Source organism: Thunnus maccoyii, chromosome 15 (genome assembly GCF_910596095.1).
Source record: "Thunnus maccoyii chromosome 15, fThuMac1.1, whole genome shotgun sequence".
Lineage (NCBI taxonomy): Eukaryota > Metazoa > Chordata > Actinopteri > Scombriformes > Scombridae > Thunnus > Thunnus maccoyii.
In genome coordinates this window covers 21,032,064-21,051,959 of record NC_056547.1, presented here as the reverse complement: position 1 = coordinate 21,051,959, position 19,896 = coordinate 21,032,064, and the positions used below count along the sequence as shown (strand labels likewise).

General features: G+C 39.9%; 1 long non-coding RNA gene across 6 annotated transcripts in view; it reads right to left on the bottom strand.

Annotated features, from left to right (window-relative positions):
- The window catches only part of LOC121912866, a 240,623-nt gene extending 223,414 nt beyond the window's left edge, over positions 1–17,209 (bottom strand). For all 6 annotated transcript variants that reach the window (XR_006100161.1, XR_006100162.1, XR_006100165.1 and 3 more), the window contains exon 1: positions 16,709–17,209. This is a non-coding gene — a long non-coding RNA (uncharacterized LOC121912866). The remainder of the gene's footprint in view (positions 1–16,708) is intronic.
- Between the last annotated feature and the right edge of the window lie 2,687 nt (positions 17,210–19,896).

Here is a 19,896-nt window from a genome sequence, read left to right as displayed (position 1 = left end):
CTTCAGCGGTGCCTCAATGTGACTCCCGGTCAGTAAATTTCTTTTGAATCTCTAACAGTTCATACTTTCTTTCATTTGGTTGTCTAGTCATCTGATTTCTAAAGAAGCAATCCTTTTAAAAGCCTGTATCAGAAATATATACCGCCAGTACAGCAGGGATGATTAACCACTGTCTGTCTGTCAGTGTGTGTAGTAATGTGTGTGTCCGTGTTCCCCTCGCGTCCCTGATCCTGAGCATTAAATCCTTCCTCTGCTCCATGAGACGACGCCAAGTCCTCCCCTCTGCCACCTCTATGCATCCTCTTTCCTTCACTCTTTCTCCACCGAGTAAGAATGGAATAACAGGAGCGACGTCAGATCCACTGAGAAATGCTTACCCATTGCAAAGTAATGAAGAGAAAGACAATGAGTGGGAGCAGGCAACAGAAAGAACCAGAGCGATGGTGAAAACACACAAGGCCTCAGGCAGCGTTAGGAGCTCTTAACATAATCAAAACTGACAGCACAACACCGGCATTATGGATATTTGATCATGGCCAGAGATGCAATATGCACATGCTCACAGGAACACACACACACACACACACACACACACACACACACACACGTGAACACAAGCAAATTCAAGTATACACAAATACATGCAGGCGCATACACACTTAACTTTTCCGCACTACACTTCAAAAAATGTTGATTTACCATAAATTCTATTTCTGGCACTCTATCTAGAACACCACCCACCCCAAAAAAAAAAAAAAAAAAAAAAAAAAAAAAAAAAGTGAGAATGGGAAAAATAAAAACTCCAGGCGCATTTTGAAACATTTTGATACACATTTTTACATAGTGTCAGCAGTATTCTATCTCCCTCTAATCAAAATATGTCAAACTTAACTTTCCTCCATGCTCTGCTGCAGCGCGAGAAGCCTACAGTCGTACTCTTCCTCCTGGAAATCAGCAACAAAAAAAAAATTGTGACATTTTCTCCTGCATGCCATCAAGCCTTTGTTGGCCTAAAAATAACATGGAGTATTCACCGGCGGCGCAGCACATTTCCCCTTCCCCTCTCTACCACCAGGAAAAAGAACCTGAAAACAAAATTCAATATGGTTGCCCGTGCCAGTGTCAAAATCAGACCGAGGAGGTAATGCCGGCTATACATCATCATTACGGAATCCCCGGGAAAAAAAAAAGTTCAAATAATGAAACTTCTTTTTTGCACTTTGCACTGGAAAACCTTATTATAAATCACACCTAGCTCATCACAGGATCACTCATTTCTCTCCCTACTCTAATTCTCTCCTTCTCTCTGGAGAGTGTAGAAAGAGTAATATATATGAAATCCAATAGATGCCAAAGGTGTTGTTTTGACAGTGTGAGGGAGCGGGAGAGAACAGGAGGGGGGGAGGACGGCGGGGGACTCCTGACATGGGATGATAAATGTATGGCAGAGGTGGAAATGGCTTCCACCTGATTTGATATGGAACGCTCTGCCTGTCCCTCTTAATCTCACATACTCGGTAACATATTCATTGGCACTGTCAGACACACTGCTTTATGGGCTAAAGGTGGGAAGTGTTGCCACATGCTCTTATCTGTATAAACCAATGTGCAACTTTTGGCATTTCTACACAGCGCACAAAGTGCTGTATAGTATGTTCATACAGGGTCACAAAGAAGTTGATATATCATTTGTATATTCAAACAACATCGATGTTTTCAGAGCCGATTAAGTCGAAAACACACATTAGGGTTGTTTTAAGTTGACATTATGAGTGGATTGACCGAGCTGTCTGGCTGCAGGCGTAAACGGATTCTCATCAATCTCGATCTTTCTTTCTATATCTTTCCCTGTCTTTATCTCAGTCTCACTGTCTCTACTTCTCTGACACACACACACACACACACACACACACACACACATATACACACACAAATTCCCTGCCTCTGCATGGAGAGCTGGGTAAGCTGCTGCCGGTGATATAGAGAGGCTGCAGAGGCCCCGGCTGACCTGGGCTATGCTGCGCTATGAATCTTTTATCACATCACCTCTGCAACCGTTGCTTTCCACTCTGCCATCCCCCAACCCCCACCACCCCCATCCCCCCACCCCCACTCTCTGCTTCTTCTTCCATCATACTGCAAATAATAAAAAATGTTGCAACATTACAGAACGTTTTAACACTAATAAATCATTACCATATTAATGAGGAGGCATTACTGTCATTTCTATAAACAAACAAGACCACTGCCAAGAAGACAGTCTTTTTTTTTAATATATTGTCTGCTACTAGGTCGGTTTTCAATAGAAATCAGCTTTATTGCTTTATGGCACCAAGCAGCATTTTTTTTTTTTTTTTGAGATGAGGCTCTGGAAACATTCAAATCTTCTCTTTCTCTACAAAAGCAGAGAACCACTGGAATTTATGATAAAGATGCAAATCCTGACATTTCCTTGCCGCTAATCCCAATCTTGGTCCTTTGATATTGAGTATTTGTAGATACCATGTTCAATCCAATATTTATGTTTCTGCTTATTTTTTCCCAATAATACAGCTGCACATTTAGTCTAAAATAGGCCTACATCGCAGCGAGTAAAGCTTGGACAGACAGGGGGGTTGACATGCAACAAAAGTCTCCCAAAGTTATTAAAAAAATGTAAATGTACTGGGCAGCTGATTTGCTCCGGGTTAAGAAATCACAGCTCGCATAAGAGCTTTCCTTTGGTTGTTTCCTTTAATATTTTGTTTTAGTGTTTTGTATAATATCCAAAGAGAGGGAACAAGTGGAAAAGGTTCTCAAAATAGTGCTCTCAAAAATTACTGTTAACTAGTTTTACTAAAAATCCCACAAATTAATGCTTTGCCATAGCAAGATGTACAATTTACAATGTAAGGAATAGTGAATAAATGTGTGATTGGGTGTGATTTCAGACACGGCCTTGCGCTTTGTATTAAGACCAGTCATGTAGCTGTTGCCCTAATCTGAATCTGATCTGTAAACTCTACACTGTCACTGCAGCTGTAAAGTCTGATGTTCCAGCATCTGGTGCGTATCTGTTTCTATGGGAAACGACAAACTGTCAGATTATGACACGATCACAGCACTTTACACCACATTTATATCCCGCTGCCTCAAGCTGCGGCTTTTTTTTCCCTACAAATTCTATACATCTTTATCTCAAAACCATCCGTGACTTTACCAGGGAAGTTTTTGCCCAAGAAATGTTATGAGAAATGAAAGTCTTGTTTGACAACATTATTTAACCCGTAGTATCACTACTGTGTGGGATACAGAGCTGTGCACAGGTACTGTTATAGAAAACCATAATGATTGTCAATGACATTTTTCATGAGCACTGACTTTAATAAAAATAAGCCTATTTGAAACATGGCGACTAATGAATGGCTTGAAGGTACGATATGTCATTTCAGTATATGAAATACACATATTCATTAATGATTTCATTTTTATTCAGCAAGTCCTATAGCAGTTTTGTGTGTAGATATGGACATATAGAACACTGCATTGTTAAATTTTAATGGACAACGTGCATGATATTTCACACCTTATTTTCACATCTGTCATGATTAGGTGGAGGATATTAATAAAAAATAAGTGTAGCTCTTACTTCACAGGCATATATGGTACAATCACTGCAACACTTGATGCGCATCACATCATTTAAGAAAAACCGAGCTCAGAGACGACAAAACAACCAAAGAAATTGGTACAAACCTAATGACACAGGATATAGCAGCATGTCATGAGCATTTAATACTGCTTCAAAATGATCTTTCTCCATTATTAAAATAGAAATATGATAGATTGATTAAATATTGGGTCTATATGAAGGCCTCTTTGTTGTTTGAGCCTAATGCAGATCAAGAAAAAGAAGAAATAGAGTGAATTTCCTTACATGTGCATTGGTATATTCTCAGTTAAAGGAAAGATTAAAAATCCCATCCTTATTTTGATTCTCTCCTGTTAGCAGAGATGGATGGAAGAGGAGGAAGATAAGGGACTGAGAGAGAGTTTGAGAAAATGACAAGCAGGATAAAGAGTCGGCCTTGCACAACTGTGTAAACACTCCAGCAACACCAGCACATCTCACAAGCTGTATTCAAATTCAAATGCCTCTCTTCTTAACCTCCAGTCATTCTTGACACTGCTGTCACTCCATCCTGTGGCAGTCCGGAGAGAAGGTGTGGTGTTCAATTATCCCTCTCTTTACAGGACGAGTGCGGCGACCTTGGCCACCCCGGCTTAACTTTAAATGAATAACAGAGGGGGCTTTTATGTGAAATGTGAAACAGTACGGCACATGACAGGCAATTACTCTCTGTGATGTCAATCTGTCAAGGGGTCACTCCCGCCGCCATTGTTGTTATGGGCTGCTCCTCCCATTCGCCCGACTCTTGATAGACATTTCTTTAGAGTTTACGCCGAGCGTTGCTGGCAGTTTGTGGCTGCACCTGGACAGAAACTCAATATTGGCCAGTACTGGTATGAATGAACTTGGAAAAAGAGACAGAGGGAGGAGGAAAGAATGCAACGGAGCGTGAGGGTGTGGGACAACAGCTTTAGAAGTGACACAGAGGGAAAGATGGATTTTAAAAATGACTCCGTAAGACTTGAGGAATAATCTTTGCTCTGCGTTTGAAGTGAAATCCAGCCACGTTTACTCACAGCAATGTCTTATAATTTCTATTTACATGCATAACACATTATTCCACATTTAGCCCCGTCCAAGTCCTCCAAGACATCCGCATGATGAAATCTTGAGTGACAGTGGAACAACGTGGCTGATTTTAAAAGCACTGCATCTTTTTAGGGAAAGCAAAAAAGCCCTGCTGTTTCACAAATACAAACAGGCGTCTTATTAACGTGCACAGTGGCATCCCTTTTTTGAATTTTTGTCAACGTAACCTCATCCCATCTCCCTATTGGGCATTGGATTGCTGCTCATCTCTTCCATAAAGAGCAGAGAGAATTTGCAAAAACGGGAGGAGCTCTTTTCCCCTGGGCCCCAATTAAAACTTCCTTTGGCAAAGTGGCAGCTTTTTATCCCTCGCTTTCCCGATGTTTTTTCCGCCACATTTCTTAACAAACTGCAGCAAAGAAGGAGTGAAAGCAGGCTATTAGAAACTAAGAGCCAAGTGAGGGAGGAAGGAGGGGACAAGATAGGCTAGAAGACGGAAAGAGCAAGAAAGCTATTAGTCACGCATTAGTCAGAAATTATGGAATAATTTCAAATGTTAAAACTCCATATCTGGTATTCAGAGTCATTATTATACGGTTTGCTTGAACCTTGGGGAACGAGTGGACTGCTTATGTAGAACAAGAGACACAACTAGTGAAAGGAGTGGAGTTTATAATGCCAAAAAAACCAAGGAACGGCTCCAAGAGGTCTTTTAAGTTGAGCTATTATGGAGTGTGATGAGCGCACAGTGCTCGTGTGAAGCAGAAGTGATTTCTAGCTCAACATACACGTTGACAGTTTGTCATATTTCAAACACAAGTGAAGATTTTGGATCCAGTTGTGAGATTAGTGCTGGATCTTGACAGATAGCACATGCCCAGATGTTTATATTCAAAGCTTGACGTTTCAAGCTCAGGCTGCAAGTGAAATTTCAGCTGATTGATTTAGTGGGGGTATATGCAGCACTGGTCTATATTTGGGCATGCACATTGATGCTTGCACATCTCACAGAGTACACTTCAAGTACAGTCAACTTAAAAATCCTTACATGTTTCTGCTGCTTTGATGAGAGGCAGGAAGCTGAGCGATGATTAGTTATGCTTGTGGGGTTGGGATGGATGGTTAGATGTCTGTGCTCTCTTTCACTGTCTCCATAAGCCAACAGCTCAGCTTGTTGTTCCTAAAAATCTGGACCAGACCGTCAGATTCAATTACTGAGCACAAAGCCCATAGCAGTACAGAACCCCATAGCATTCAATAACAGTTGGAGGTAAATAATATGATTTTATAAAAAAAAATAAAAGAATAGCGAGGGGCTAGTGGAATAGGCTTGTGGTATTTTGATTAAAAAATATCCACTGATTGCTTTCTATCTATCTTTTCTATTTCATTTTTGTGTGATTTGTCCAAGGATCTGAAAGATAAAAAGGGATTCTTGTTCAATTTGTTGGAATTGGACATAAGATTATACAAAGAAATTACAAATTGGGTTGAAAAGGACTTGAAAAAGTTGTCACCATTCTTCATTTATGGCTGGATGTTGAATATGGTTTTTGTTGTAAATTGATCTAGAAAGAAAATAGGAATTAGGTAAAACATTCGACTTTTTTTGGGGCTCTAAAACATTCCAAAGAGGAGTTTCACAAACTGAATGAAAAGGTTGTGCTCTGAGAAAGTCAAATCTTTGCAAATTTGTAAAACATTTTCATGTTTTTTAACAATACATATCATTCCACTGAAATCTGAAAGACAAGTGTCAACCTCTTCCTGGAGTGATGTGTAATCTTTGCCTCAGTGCTTTGCTTTCAGCACATATTCGGCAACACAAACTCAACCAACAAGCTACAATTGTTGACTGTTTGGGCATGGTGCAAATGGGCTCCCATAAAAAATGTTGGCCTTAGAATCAATCACAGATTAAATCCTCTCAAATATTCTTAGTTTTGACATCATGATATCTTAAACTGCATGAAAAAAATCTAATTCAAAGAAATGCCTACATTTATCTGAACTTTCCTGTATCACTATAACTCTCTACAGCATGAAAACACTCCATCAGTTTGAGATGGACATATTAAAGACATTGATCCACAGCTATTTCATTCCGGCACAGATAAGAGAGCCACCATTGCTCCACATAAATGAAATCAGGGACCATATCTCATACTGGTACATGACGCATTATGAAATATAGAGGCAACCATGCAAGCTGGGTAGCTACTGCATTGGCACTGAATATATGTGTGTGTGTGTTTGTGTGTGTTGCAGGGAATGTGACAGCAGGGATCAGATAGCAGTGAATGCATCCCAGACTGGATTTAGAGAGCGCCTGATATAAGCATGGAACAGCGAGATTGTCTCAGATATTTATTGACTGTAGCGCTCGTGGAAGCGATGGTAGCGCTGCGAGCAGGAAAGGAACCTTTTGTCCTTTGCATTTCCACAATTCTAAACTTGTACTGGACTAGACTTTTTTTTCCCCACACAGTTTGATGAAACAAAGATAGCACTTATGTGATGCTCTGCTAGACAATACTCTCTGCAGTATCGAATCTTGCAGGAAAATGTAATAATATTCCAAGCTTGAATTGAACATTCTCCTCAAAAGTCTGTCCCTTAAAGCCACTGATTTGCAACTTGTCAGCAGATAATTACAGTTGTCAGAGTGACATTCGATCAAGTCAACATCCACACTATGCCTCCCCTTTGTGAAGGTTCTGCGAAGGGCATTTCGGGACATACAGTAAGGCCTCTGAATCCTGTCACTTAAGATTAATCCGTGCCACTTTAGCTTCGCTAGTGATGGGGCAAGAAGATAGACGGCATGCTTCAGGGAGAAAGGAGGGTAAAGAGAATGAAGACTCTCTTCAGTCTTCGCAGCCAGAATTAGAAATGTTACAAAGGTCGATGAGAAGAAAAGGTAGAGAGAGAAAAAAGAAAAAGTACACTGGTTATATTGTTGCCTCCTTTTCTGCATGATTGCGTGCAAACTAAGCACAACCCTAGATGTCTGCTTGCCTAGGGTAACCGCACTGAGTTTGTCACCAAGAGTTTATGTCCTAAGAAGTCTTTGTCTGTAGTCAGATTGAGGCAAAGGCCTCAAATGGACAAGTGGCCTGGAGAGAGAGAGTCTGATTAGCTACAAGAGGCCAAGCCCTCGGCAGACCTTTCCCAAGACCTTTTCCTGTCTTCCTCCTCTCGCTACTGGAGACAGCTGAAGAGAAAGCCTTAGGTACCATGACCCGAATGTAGAATAGTCATCTACTGTGCAGCTTTATTTAGCAAGGACATTGCATCATATTTTATATATATATATATACATATATATATATGTGTGTGTGTATGCATACAAACATCCCCAAAAGGCATGCATTTCCTGATTTGCCCTCCCTCTTCAGTTTGTTTCTACATCCTGCCTTTTGTTTGCAATGAAAATTGCCTCCAAGACGTTCATGGCCTGTGCGTATTACCATCAAGGTGGTGCTCCACAAACACATTTGAGAAAACACACACAGAATGGTGCACTAGTGCATTTGCATGAAGACAAGTTCATCAGTTCCTCAACCTCTTGTCACCCTGATTTCCTCCCCAGCCACTCCTATTACCTACACCAACAGGAAAGCTGTTATACACCTTGACAGTGGTGGGTGTTTGCCTGTGTGCCAGTGCAGTAAATGGTTGGAATACTAAATAGGTTTATACTGTGCTTCTATACTGGCTCTGTCACAGAAACAGGGTTGAATTATACATGCATTTGAGATCACTATGAAAATGTGAGGGAAAGAGGGAGAGAAAAGCAGCAGAGGTCGAAGGTTCGTTATGTAAAATCAGCTGTCAGTTACAGTGCCCTCCTATTCACCCACTGCTCTCCCTGTCTCTGGTGCCCTCTGTCAACTGCACTTGTTGAATTTGGATGTATTATTGTTTGTCGTCCCCCCTTCCTCCCCCCAACCACCACCTCCCTCGCTCGGTCCCTCTGATTGCAATCGGAGTTCCAGCCTTCCGGCATTAAGTATGCAAGCCCTGCTGCATGCGGTGCATTCGCTATCAGCAATCAGCAAACGCCACCATCTCTAGCCTTATTCTTACAGAAAGGATTAAAAAAAATCCAACACATGCAAACAGAGAGAAAACCGAACACTGATGGCGGAATTAATGAAAAAAGATGAATGTCAAGGAACACAGACATGGAGGCATGCAATTACATGCAGGCACATCTGCCGTTGTGCCATTTGGGTGTTTAAAATGATATATGAAATTGAAAAAAAGGCCCCTCTTACATCATTATGTCAATACACAGCCTTGAAACTGTATCTTAGGAACATGGGAGTCCTTATTTTAAACCTTGATATTTACATGAACTTACAATACAACAATATTAGACTTCTACTTCTACAAGCTACAGGTAGTCTAATGTCTAATGAGCATACTCCTACTTCTTTATTTTGTTGTTTAAACAGTTATTAATTATTGAAAAATAACAGCTATTTAGACATTTTCTTGCAGAATTACACAAAAAAGCAGAGGTGTGTTTCTTGACAGGTTCACAAGGTTGCTGTCTAAACCTCTTTTGAGGAAGCGTACCTAGAGTGAGATTCTGGATGGTTTGCAGAGATTAAAGGGTTTTTTTTTTTGAGACAGATGCATGTTGTCTGTCACTTAATGAAAACATCAGCGCCCGCACTTTTATCTCCTGAACAGGCAGACGTCACTAATGATCACAGCTACCACAAGAAGCTGTGCAGCACCTACAGATGCTTCAATCTCACACCCTGATGAGCTCAACGTGCACCTCCAACTGTGACAGCTACAGCCAAGCCTGCATTTAAATAACTTTGCTTCGACGTTGCACAGCTGAGTAGGTTAGTGTACTTTGTTCTTTAAGTGATTCATTCACTGCATGTGTTTCTCTTAGTACGTAGAGTGCATGAGAGGAACAGTTTCCTAGCAAAAGTAGGCGACTTAATTCCTTAATGGGCAGGTGACTACCTTCACAGGTGGATCCTCTAAATTTCAAAAATACTGAAAAACAAAATTCTGATGATGTGTGTTTATTTCAAATGAAGGCAAAGTGTGGTCCTAAAGGAGTAGTTCGACATTCTAGGAAATATGCGTATTTGTTTTTTTGCCAAGATGGAACCAAAGTCTATCTACCAATCTGTCTACCAGGACATCTAAAGCTTTATATTTCACCAAGCAAATGAGAGTATTTCCCAAAAAGGTGAACTATTCCTTTAAAAAAACAACAGCCTTATACATGTTGCTGAGACTCTGCAATAATAATGTTTCTCTGGATTGTTCAGGGCCTGATCAGTCCTTTTGAATTTCCATTTTGATGATTTGGGCCAACAACCTTTCATCCGTTAATGGAGGGGCTTTCATACTACATTTGAGTATCGTTCTCCACAGCAATGTGGCATACACGTATCCAGGGGCCTAGCATAAACACCACTTTGATCTGCACACAATAGCAGAGTAGCTTAGGGATAATGCTGAGATCACCTCTCCAACCCCCTCTCATCCACTCCCTGGAACATCACTCTGGCAGTAGTCAATGCGCAAAGCATTGTACCAAGTGTCAATAGTGGAAAAGGGCAGCACTGAAAAGAAAGCATCATTGAGTCAATGATTTGACTATTACTGTGAGATTAGCATTACTTGAACTGCGCGGTTCAATGCGAAGTCTAAACAAGGGCTTTCCTGAGGACACGCTCTAGTGAAGCAAGTTTGTAAGTCAGCAGGAGGACCATTTGTTGTACTGTGATGATGGCTTTGTTTTGATTAGCAGTTTGAGCTTGGAGATGGACTTGGCTTGCTCTTCGTAAGTGAGAGACTTGAGGGGAGTGTTGGCATTCAAACCAGATTCCTTGGCAGCCGTTTCACTCAGCAGGGATCAGCTGTCTGCCAGAACAGATTACACCGGGGATACTGACGCCTGTCTCTGGAGAGTGTTTTGACAGCTGACCCCCGAAAAGGTGATCTCTCATGGAAACACCAGTGAACCACAGAGGAGGAGAGTTAATACATATTAGGTTTAACATTGGTTGAGGAGCGAGGATTGCATATTGATGAATCCAACAGAAATCTAGCCTGGAGTCAATCCTAGAGGTGCTTCAAAGTGTTTGTGGCAATGGACAGTTCAGTTACTACTAATAATTATTTACAGTGTATTATTGATTTTTCTCATCAAGCCCAACCAGTCCAAAAGAGTTGATAAAGTCTGCTTAGCAGATAAAAAGATGTGTAAGTAAGTTCTGGGTGGTTATGCCCTCCACTACATCCCTGTAAACAATCTGCACTGGACATATGGACGAATCTGGGTTGAAGGAGGAAGTAAACAAGCCGCCATCAGAGCAGTGGCATGTCACTTGAAAAAAAAAAAATGTCCAGGAAACCCTGTAGAACATACTCAATGATGAAAACATAGTTACCAAATGCCACTAAAATAAAGGTAAAATAAAAAAATTCAGCAAAAGTTTGTTCAGTAAAGGATAGGCATCTTGTCCTCCAGCAAATCAACAAAACCACATTGTCCCGTGCTGTGATCAGCTGCTCGAACAAAAAAAATAAAACACAAAGTAAAATCCACAAGCCACTGCTCCATGAAATGTACTTATTTCCACTTAGTTCTCAGCTCTGTATTGTGAGTGGCATGCCGATAACAGACCGACCAGGGACAGCTACAGACTGGTGTTACCGATTAACCTATGATCAGATTAACTGGAGGCGATTGCCTGTAGTTGTTTGCAGTGATGTGCATGACTCGATACCACTAAGTTCAGCAGAAAAAAAAAAATCTGTTTGACTTCTCCATCACAGTAAAGTCAAAAAGACATAAAATCAACCAGTGAAGATTTGTCTATACCTTCACTTTACTGCTCCTGTTTAAATGAATACATGTATTGTCTGTATGTGAGTGCACACTCGCTGTATTTCAAAGGGTCAGACCTGGTTTGCCCCTGTCTTTATTTCTTCACAGGTGGTAAAGGAACAAGGAATGGTTGCTAATTAAATAGCACATGCAGTGTGTGTGTGTGTGTGTGTGTGGCCACATGATGCGCATTGCTTGTTTCCAAAGCTAATTAGATACGTGTTGAAGTGGAGGACATGCTCAGGCAGCACAGGAAACCTCCTGCTACTTAAAGTGTGAGACGTAGCAAAAGGAAGACAGGGAGAAAGAGACATACTGTAGGGAAATAGACAAAGATTAAAAACAAAGGAATGCACACACCTGCCTACTGGAAAGGCACGTCTCTAAACGCTAATGGATAAAGAGCTCAAACACAGCCAATTAGGAGCGGTGCTTGTTAAACCACCAACATAAGGCATTTTGTGTCAGGATAGATTGGCCTTTCATGGCTGCTTTGGGGCTATTGATATGGCTGCTGACACGTGCATTAAAAGAGTAAAAAAGCTTTGGGCCTAACCAAGCCCTGTTCTCTTTTGTGAAATCCTGCTCTGGATAACTATGTTATTTTCATGTGAGCAAAAGAAATTAAGGTCGGCCGGCTAAACAGCGACCACAAATCTGCTGTTTACTTACTGCTTCAGTTTTGTCTTTTACCAGCTTGGAGGGAGAGGGAAAGAACGAAGAGGGGAAGGCAGGGAGTAGAGATGGTGCTCGAGGGAGAGAAATGGAACAGTGAATGAGAGATATACAGGGTTAGAGGGTGAAGCTGTGAGGCACTGCAGAGCAGCAAATCCACAGGAAAATGGGAAGATGGAAAGTAGCAGCTGGAGTTGAAGATGAGAGCTGTGCTGATAAGCAAACAGGTGAATAAAGATGGGAAGGAGAAGGGAAGGGAAATGGGAGAGGAGAGGAGAGAAGAGAAGAATGAATTAATGGTGTAGACAAACTAGAGAGGCAGAATAGGGTGGGGAGGACTTGGCACAGTAGAGGGAGGATGGAGGCAGCGCCGTGGTGAGTTGCCACATGGGAGGATGACACATATCTTATCCCCTAGAGAGTGAAGGAGAGGGGCCAGACACCCCTGCTGATTGACTGGCAGCGTCTCAGCCTGTCATTCACCAACCACTCACACTCATCAACACTGGCTGGGCTCCCTACTATGGAGCCAAGGGCAGAAAGCAGAAGCACAATACGATTCACCCATAAAAAGGCATAAAAGGGTCTTTTAAAATATGCTATTCCGTCCTCAGCTCTTTCTCAGTAAACATCCATGTTATTCTGGCAAGATATCTGAGAGTTGTGTTAATTGTTTCAAATATTAACAAACATTTGAATTTACCGTTATCTCAGGGAGGGACTGGGAAAAGCATGTCGCAATAAGTTGTAAAAAATGAAACATTTCCACGTGCCAAGTCAACCTGCAATCAGCTTCTGTTGCTTTTGCTTGTTGCAGTCTCCCCTCCACTCATGTTCTCTGAGTTAGATAAGGATGAGTCCTTCCTTGTTCCACAAACAATAAATGTGTGGTTATTGATTACTGGACAGTCTCTGCTGCTAAATCCAAGTATCCTGAATACAGTGGCAGTATGACTCACCAGATTGGCGCTGTCCAAGGTGCTGCCAGAGAGAATACATCACATTTCTCAACACTGCAACCCACCAGTGGCATCTGGGGGTTGGTGTATTAGTACTGCTCTCTAGTGGTCATTACATGTACTACTGTGCTGCTCATATAGGTCTCTAGCACCATCTGGTGGAGTGGAGAGACATTATGGGGTTTTTTTTTCCAATCTTGGCCCTTGTGTGCTTGACTGCAGACACAGAAAGGTGATGTGTCTCTATGCCCACTGACATTAAGATGATGATGATGACGGATGTAAAGCAGTGTCTTCTGGGACAAGATATTAAGAGGTGAATTCATAATTTTTACAATTTTCAGCTGCCACCGCCAGTTGATTCAAGGACAAAGTCTTTGAATGTCTTTAATATTGAGCATTAATCTCTGGATTCCAGTTGAACAATAGACAGTAATAACATGAAACTAGAAAAGGCTACATTTTCTGAAGAACATTTACATGAGCTTTCTGCTAAAAAAAAATGCAGTTGAACCACTTGAAAAACTGAAAGAGTTGAAAATGTAGTTGAAGTGGAAGCCAAAATACAAACACTGAAAGAAGTCGAATTAGCATTTAAAATCGTGTGTGTAAAAAGTGTAGAAAGGAGTTGTTGGTGGTAAATTGAGCTTGAAGTGTTAGTGAAAGTGGAAATCCAAAAAAAAAGTGCAAGTTCAAGGTATAAACTGAGAGAAGATGTCAGTTCAAAGTGTGCTGAAGTGTAAGCACTGAAAACAGTTGGAGTAAACTGTGTATGAACAGCAGCAGTTGTGCGAGTTAAGTTTTTTAGTTTAGACATTCAATGTAGAGCTGCAACAATTTGTCAATTAATCGATTAGTCAGTCGACAGAAAATTAATTGCAACTATTTTCATAACTAATTAATTGGAGTCTTTTTTTTTTTAAACTGAATATCTTTGGGTTGAGGGCTGTAGGTTGGGACAAAACAAGACATTTTAGGTTGCATCTTGGGTTTTGGGAAACAGTGATCAACATCTTTCACCACATGAGATTTTATAAACTCAACAACTAACTGATTAATCAAGAAAATATTTGACAGATTTGTCGATGATGAAGAGAATCATTAGTTGCAGCCTTGCTTCAAAGAGGTGCAAGAGTTTGCATCGCTAAAAGCAAGCACACCAGTAATTCTTTCAGTACGTTCCAATGTGTTCACAGTCCACATGCTCCTTAAAAAACAGCTACCAAACCCCATCAGAAACCCCACAGAAATTTCTGTAAAAACTAATTACAACTATGTCGATTATAGTTTTCTACCACAACATGTTGTTATTGTAGAGCTTACACTCCCCCCTGGTTGCTAAATGCCCTAAAATCCCAGACGCAAAGTAGAAGCCAGGACCTCGGTGTCCTCAGCGGTACATATGAACCTTGTTGTGGGCCTCCAAGGCAAAATCAGTTCTCAGTTGTCAGTTACTATTTGCTATGCCACACGCTTCGTTGATCCTTACTCAGTCATCCTTCAAGTCACACATTCTAATGTGACAAAACATCCCATTTTACAAATCTGCCTCATTGAAAATTGAAAATTGATAATTTTGTATGAGTGTGCATAGTCTTAAAAGATGCTAAATCCCACTTTGAAAATTAAATGGTTTTGCTCTGAAGCACCAGAGAATGATATGCACCAGTGTAGCCTGTGGGGAGTTACTGCGCGGAAATACTCAGTCTGCATTAGACAGAGACAATTGATCAAAACAGACTAATTAATGTATGTGTTTTACATATATTCATTTCCGTATCAAATATTAATGGAAATAAACGTATTTGTTTTTCAAATGAGCACAAGGCTATCAAATATTTCAGACACACCTCATTAAAGATACAGAGCCAAGAGCGAACATGCATTTTTAAAGGGCCCACGATTCACAATGGCAACGCAGAGCTGGGCTGCTTAGTAGTGTGGCCTAGATCAGCTATGCAGAGGGCTGAGTGTTGAAGGGGATCAAGGACTTCTTGTAAAACAATCTAAACCTATTTGGCCTTTTTCCCTTACGTTCTTTATGGCAAACATAAAAGTAGTCCTTACGCTTTTGATGTCCAGTTTAAAACGATTCACGTGGCTCTTAAGGAGAACTGAGAAAAGCTTTGGCCAAATGCAGTTGCAGGTAAAGTTTAGACTATATACCCAGCACTACCACAAGTACCAGTAGTCCACCTGGATACTAATGCAGTCTAATACATTCAGGTTTTGTAGAGGACTGTTTCTAATATTTTGTCCATTGCCTTTATATCAATAATAGTAGACACATTTCAGAAACAAATATGAGTATAATCCAATACCATTCAACAGCACAGCAAACTACAGCCTCCAAAATGACTGTAAAGCTGGATCAACACCTCTCTCAACAACCATTTTGATAGGAGGATTTATTATTTTTGTAACTTTCTAAGCAAAAAAAAAAAGCCAAAAATTCACTGGTTGCAGCTTCTGAAATGTTTATTATCTGTCAGTTTTCTTAGTCCTGTGATAGTAAACTGATTTTTGGGGGGTTTTGGACTTCAGTATTTTCAGTATTAATTGTGATGGGTGATTTTATAGACATTTATAAAATATTTGACATGTTGAAAACCAGCATTTTGATTAATAAATCAATTAATTAAGAAAATAATTGGCAGATTGATTGATAATGTAAATAATCATTAGATGCACCATTGAACATTAGTTTTGCAGAACTGAAAGCAGGTCTGCTGTATTAGAGTGCATTAGCTTTAAAGGGACTGTTAGTTATTTATCAGAGGGAGGGGGGTGGCTGGGGTGTGACTTTGTTTGTTTGTTTTTTAATCTTGACCCTCCCCCAAGCTACAAATATTTTTCCTTGAGCCTCCCTGAGTGACTGGGGGAAATGCATGGCCCTCCTTCCACCATAAATAACCATATTTTATTATATTCATACCAAAGTTAGTAACTTAGTATTGGAGAAAATAAAAAGCAAAAGTTGAGCAAAAGTTTTCCAACCATTACATTTAATAGCAAACCGTGACTCTTAAACCTCGTTAGTCCTCTGACCCCTCTTCCTTTGTCAGGAAAAAAAGCAAACTACCAGACCAACTTAACTGCGTCCTCTCCTATAGTAACGTTAATGCAAAAGTTACCCATGACAATTCCGGCTCTGAAACAAAAATAGGATGATAATTTAGTCCAACCAATGTAACAAGCAAACAGCACGGAGAGAGTGAAAACAAACAGCTTTTTTTTTTTTTTTTTTTTAAGAAAAATGCAAATAATCACATCATCACACAAGCTGTGTGCACTGCAGCAGAATATGGGTGCATGACAGCCACCCCTCCTACCACACAAAACCAATATTTAATAACCCTACACATTACACACACACGTACATCACAGAGCGCACACAGCCAACATTGTTAGCATGTGCATATTAATGACCGTTTTTCAAAATAAAGTAACATACACAACAGTGGCAGCAGCGGCCAAAATAATATCAGCATTTTAAAAACTTACCCTTTGATGATCGCATTAAGGAAAGTGACTTGAAAACAAAATCCTGAAGTTGAAAAAGCCTTGGTTTTCTGCACCAAATTAGCTCTGGTGACGGTCTTCCTTTGCTGATTCACTCCAACTTTTCATTAAAAGTTCATCTTGAAGAAGGTGTGGATAATCCTCACTAGCCATGGTTACTCTCGGTTTGTTTAGTTTGTTTTCCCGCTAGTTTGTGATTGTGTCTGTTCCATTTCAGTGCGCAGGTGCACCGCTTCGTCTAAAGCCATTTTCACAACCTGACCTGCTAAGAACGCCGCTGCTCGTTTTCACTTGAGGCGACAAAGTATAAAAAAGCCACAAAATAGCCTAAATAGTTACTTATAAACAAAGTTCCAGTGAAATTGTGCCTTCAATGTACAGTTTTAAAACTTACAAGTCGTTTTTTTATTTACTAATCTGTTGTAAATTGAATACCTGACTCCTCTATCCACGTTGTGTTTTGCCGCCACAGGATTTTCCCAAGATGGCAGCCGGAAGTGACATACTTAAAAAAAATAAATAAATAACTTTATTGGGTAAAATTAAGAACATGAAGTACATTCTTGTGAACAAAATGCCAGGGATGGTTCACAAACAGCATATAAGAAATAAAAATAAATTTACATACAAATTAAAATAATAATAAAGAATAAAAATAATGAATAAAAAATAAATACATAAAATGAATAAAACAACAAGTTAAATAAAGACATTAAAAAATACAGCCATTAATAGTTTTTACAGCCATCCCATTAGTGCAAGATTTAATGGTCTGAAAGCAGCCTACTGCTCACGTTCTTTATGAAAAACTGAGAAGAGACTTTTTTTGTTGGCAACCTTACATTTATGAATATGAAATTTATCTAAAATAATAATAAGACTGATGATGTAGGCTTGTTTCTCATTCTTTCTGTTGTAACTTTAAAAGAAACCAAACAGAACATGATTATACAATATACTTTTACAATATCTCTTTTGTTGCATCACCAAAATATCAAGTTTTACTATCATGGTCATTTATGTATATTAATTTCATTTTCCATTCACGTAGACCTTAATAAGTTGTACGATAACATGTTCATGCTTTTCTTGAACCATACAAAATGAACATACTTTGTCACATTGCAGCTGCCCTCCTTAAATGGTTTAAGAAAGGAGCCAACTTGGAAAATGTGTATCTTCTATATAATGCAGCAGACAGGATCATTTTGGTTGCGGTTGGATAGGAGAGTCAAAATAGTTTTATAGTGTTGTTTATCAATCTTGCTAAACAAAAGTGGCATCATACTTGTCACATGCGCCCTATTGTGGACTATCAAAAATAGTAGACAGAACAGATCATGTAGGCTACATTAGCCTTCATTTTGTTTCATTAGCATGGCACTTGTAACCCATCTTTCTATCTTTGGAATCATAATTGCAGTTATTTTCTCAGACCTCAGATAGGAATGATTCTAGTTGATGGGTCTCCAGGACAAGCTGAACCCCAGTCAAATGCCAAGATGTTGGACAATCTGAGGTGAAAATACAAGGTGAAAGTCTTCTTAAGCTGTTGAGGGAGAAACACAGCATCTGCTGTCTTTTGCCCATCACACAACAGGCATATGGCTTTGATTATTCTCTTACCTCACAATGGCAATTATGTCTTTACAATATTGAGAGACATCTGCTGGATCACAGCTCTTTTCAGTGACACCTGTTGGAGGGGAGCATGGCACACAGTGACAGCCTGCCGTATACTAAGTCCATATGTGGCGCTTATGTGTCAGTAAACACATCTCTCAATACTGTTTATCTCTATATAAACTAGCTGGCTCAACATTTTCATCCTGTAACATAATGTCACCATCAGAAAAAGGTCATAACACTACTGAAGTAGTGATGAATAGACCATAAAATGCTTATGGGAAACCCATTTATAGAACATGTAATACTTCAGGTAAGGCAATTGCAACTTGCAAAATTTAAGGCTTCTTAAAGAGTATTTAGGATGAAACAATCTGCATTCTGCACCCTTGTACCAAAACCTCTTTATACCATCTGTCACACGAATATGAATACAGCTGCTCAACTGGGATTCTGAATAAAAAGTTGATGCTTCAATAATCATAGATTCCACAGTAAATGACATTCATATTATTCGATGTAGGCTTCGCAGCGTTGAACTAGTAACCGAAGCTAATTTGTTTGTCGTTTTGCTGCATTGTTGTAGGCAGTGACAATGACTGACATCAGTGTCAGTGCTTATTCGGTCAAAAAAGCCAAACTTCATTGTTTTATTTATGTATGAATTTGTGATTATTTTCCATTGAAAACTTTAAAAAATGGTGGATTCTTTTTATCCATCAATGAATTGATAAATGGTTTAGATACCAGAAACACAAAGATTAGGTTAGAAATGTTGTAGATCTACATTTCAGGCTATGAAAAATACCATACCTTTGACTGCAGACACCAAAGTATACCTTAATGGCACAGTTTCCTACAAATAGTGACAATTCCTTGTTTACTTTTGTGATGACAGGCTTTGAACAGCAGGGGGGGCCCTTTCAATTGGTTCAAGTATTGGCTGGAGTTGTTAGTTGTGGCTGTGAGTAATTTGTCAGTACCACGGTGTCCTGTGCCTTCCACGTGGTGCTGAGTCACACTCTACTGGGGAGAGGACATTTAGGGCAGACTTTAACTGACGTGCCGGATGAGCACAGTGTCTGGGAAACACTTAAGCACCTTTATCACCAAGCGGAAGGTGACAGAATTGTTGCTCAGAATCAAAACAGGATAAAAGTCACACATTAAGAGGCAAAGGTTCACAGCCATATAACCTGCAGTATTAACTAGTAATGTTCATTTGTCTTAAATGTCACAACTACCTGCATACCTGACATACATTAAGGAACAAACTACTATACACCCACACCTATTTGTCAACCAACATAAACCCCACCCATTGAAATGTGTGCAAGTGAGGCAGAGAAAAGACACACAGATGCTTTTTATTTCAATTTATTTATCTTTAAAGAACCAATACGAATTGGGGATGTTTTCAAAATGGGTACGACAATAAAAAACTGACCATTTTCATTCTTCTCCACCTTGCCTTTCAGATTGGATCTTAGGCTCTGTGTACAGTGAATATAAAAAGTCTACACACCCTTATGAAATTGCAGGTT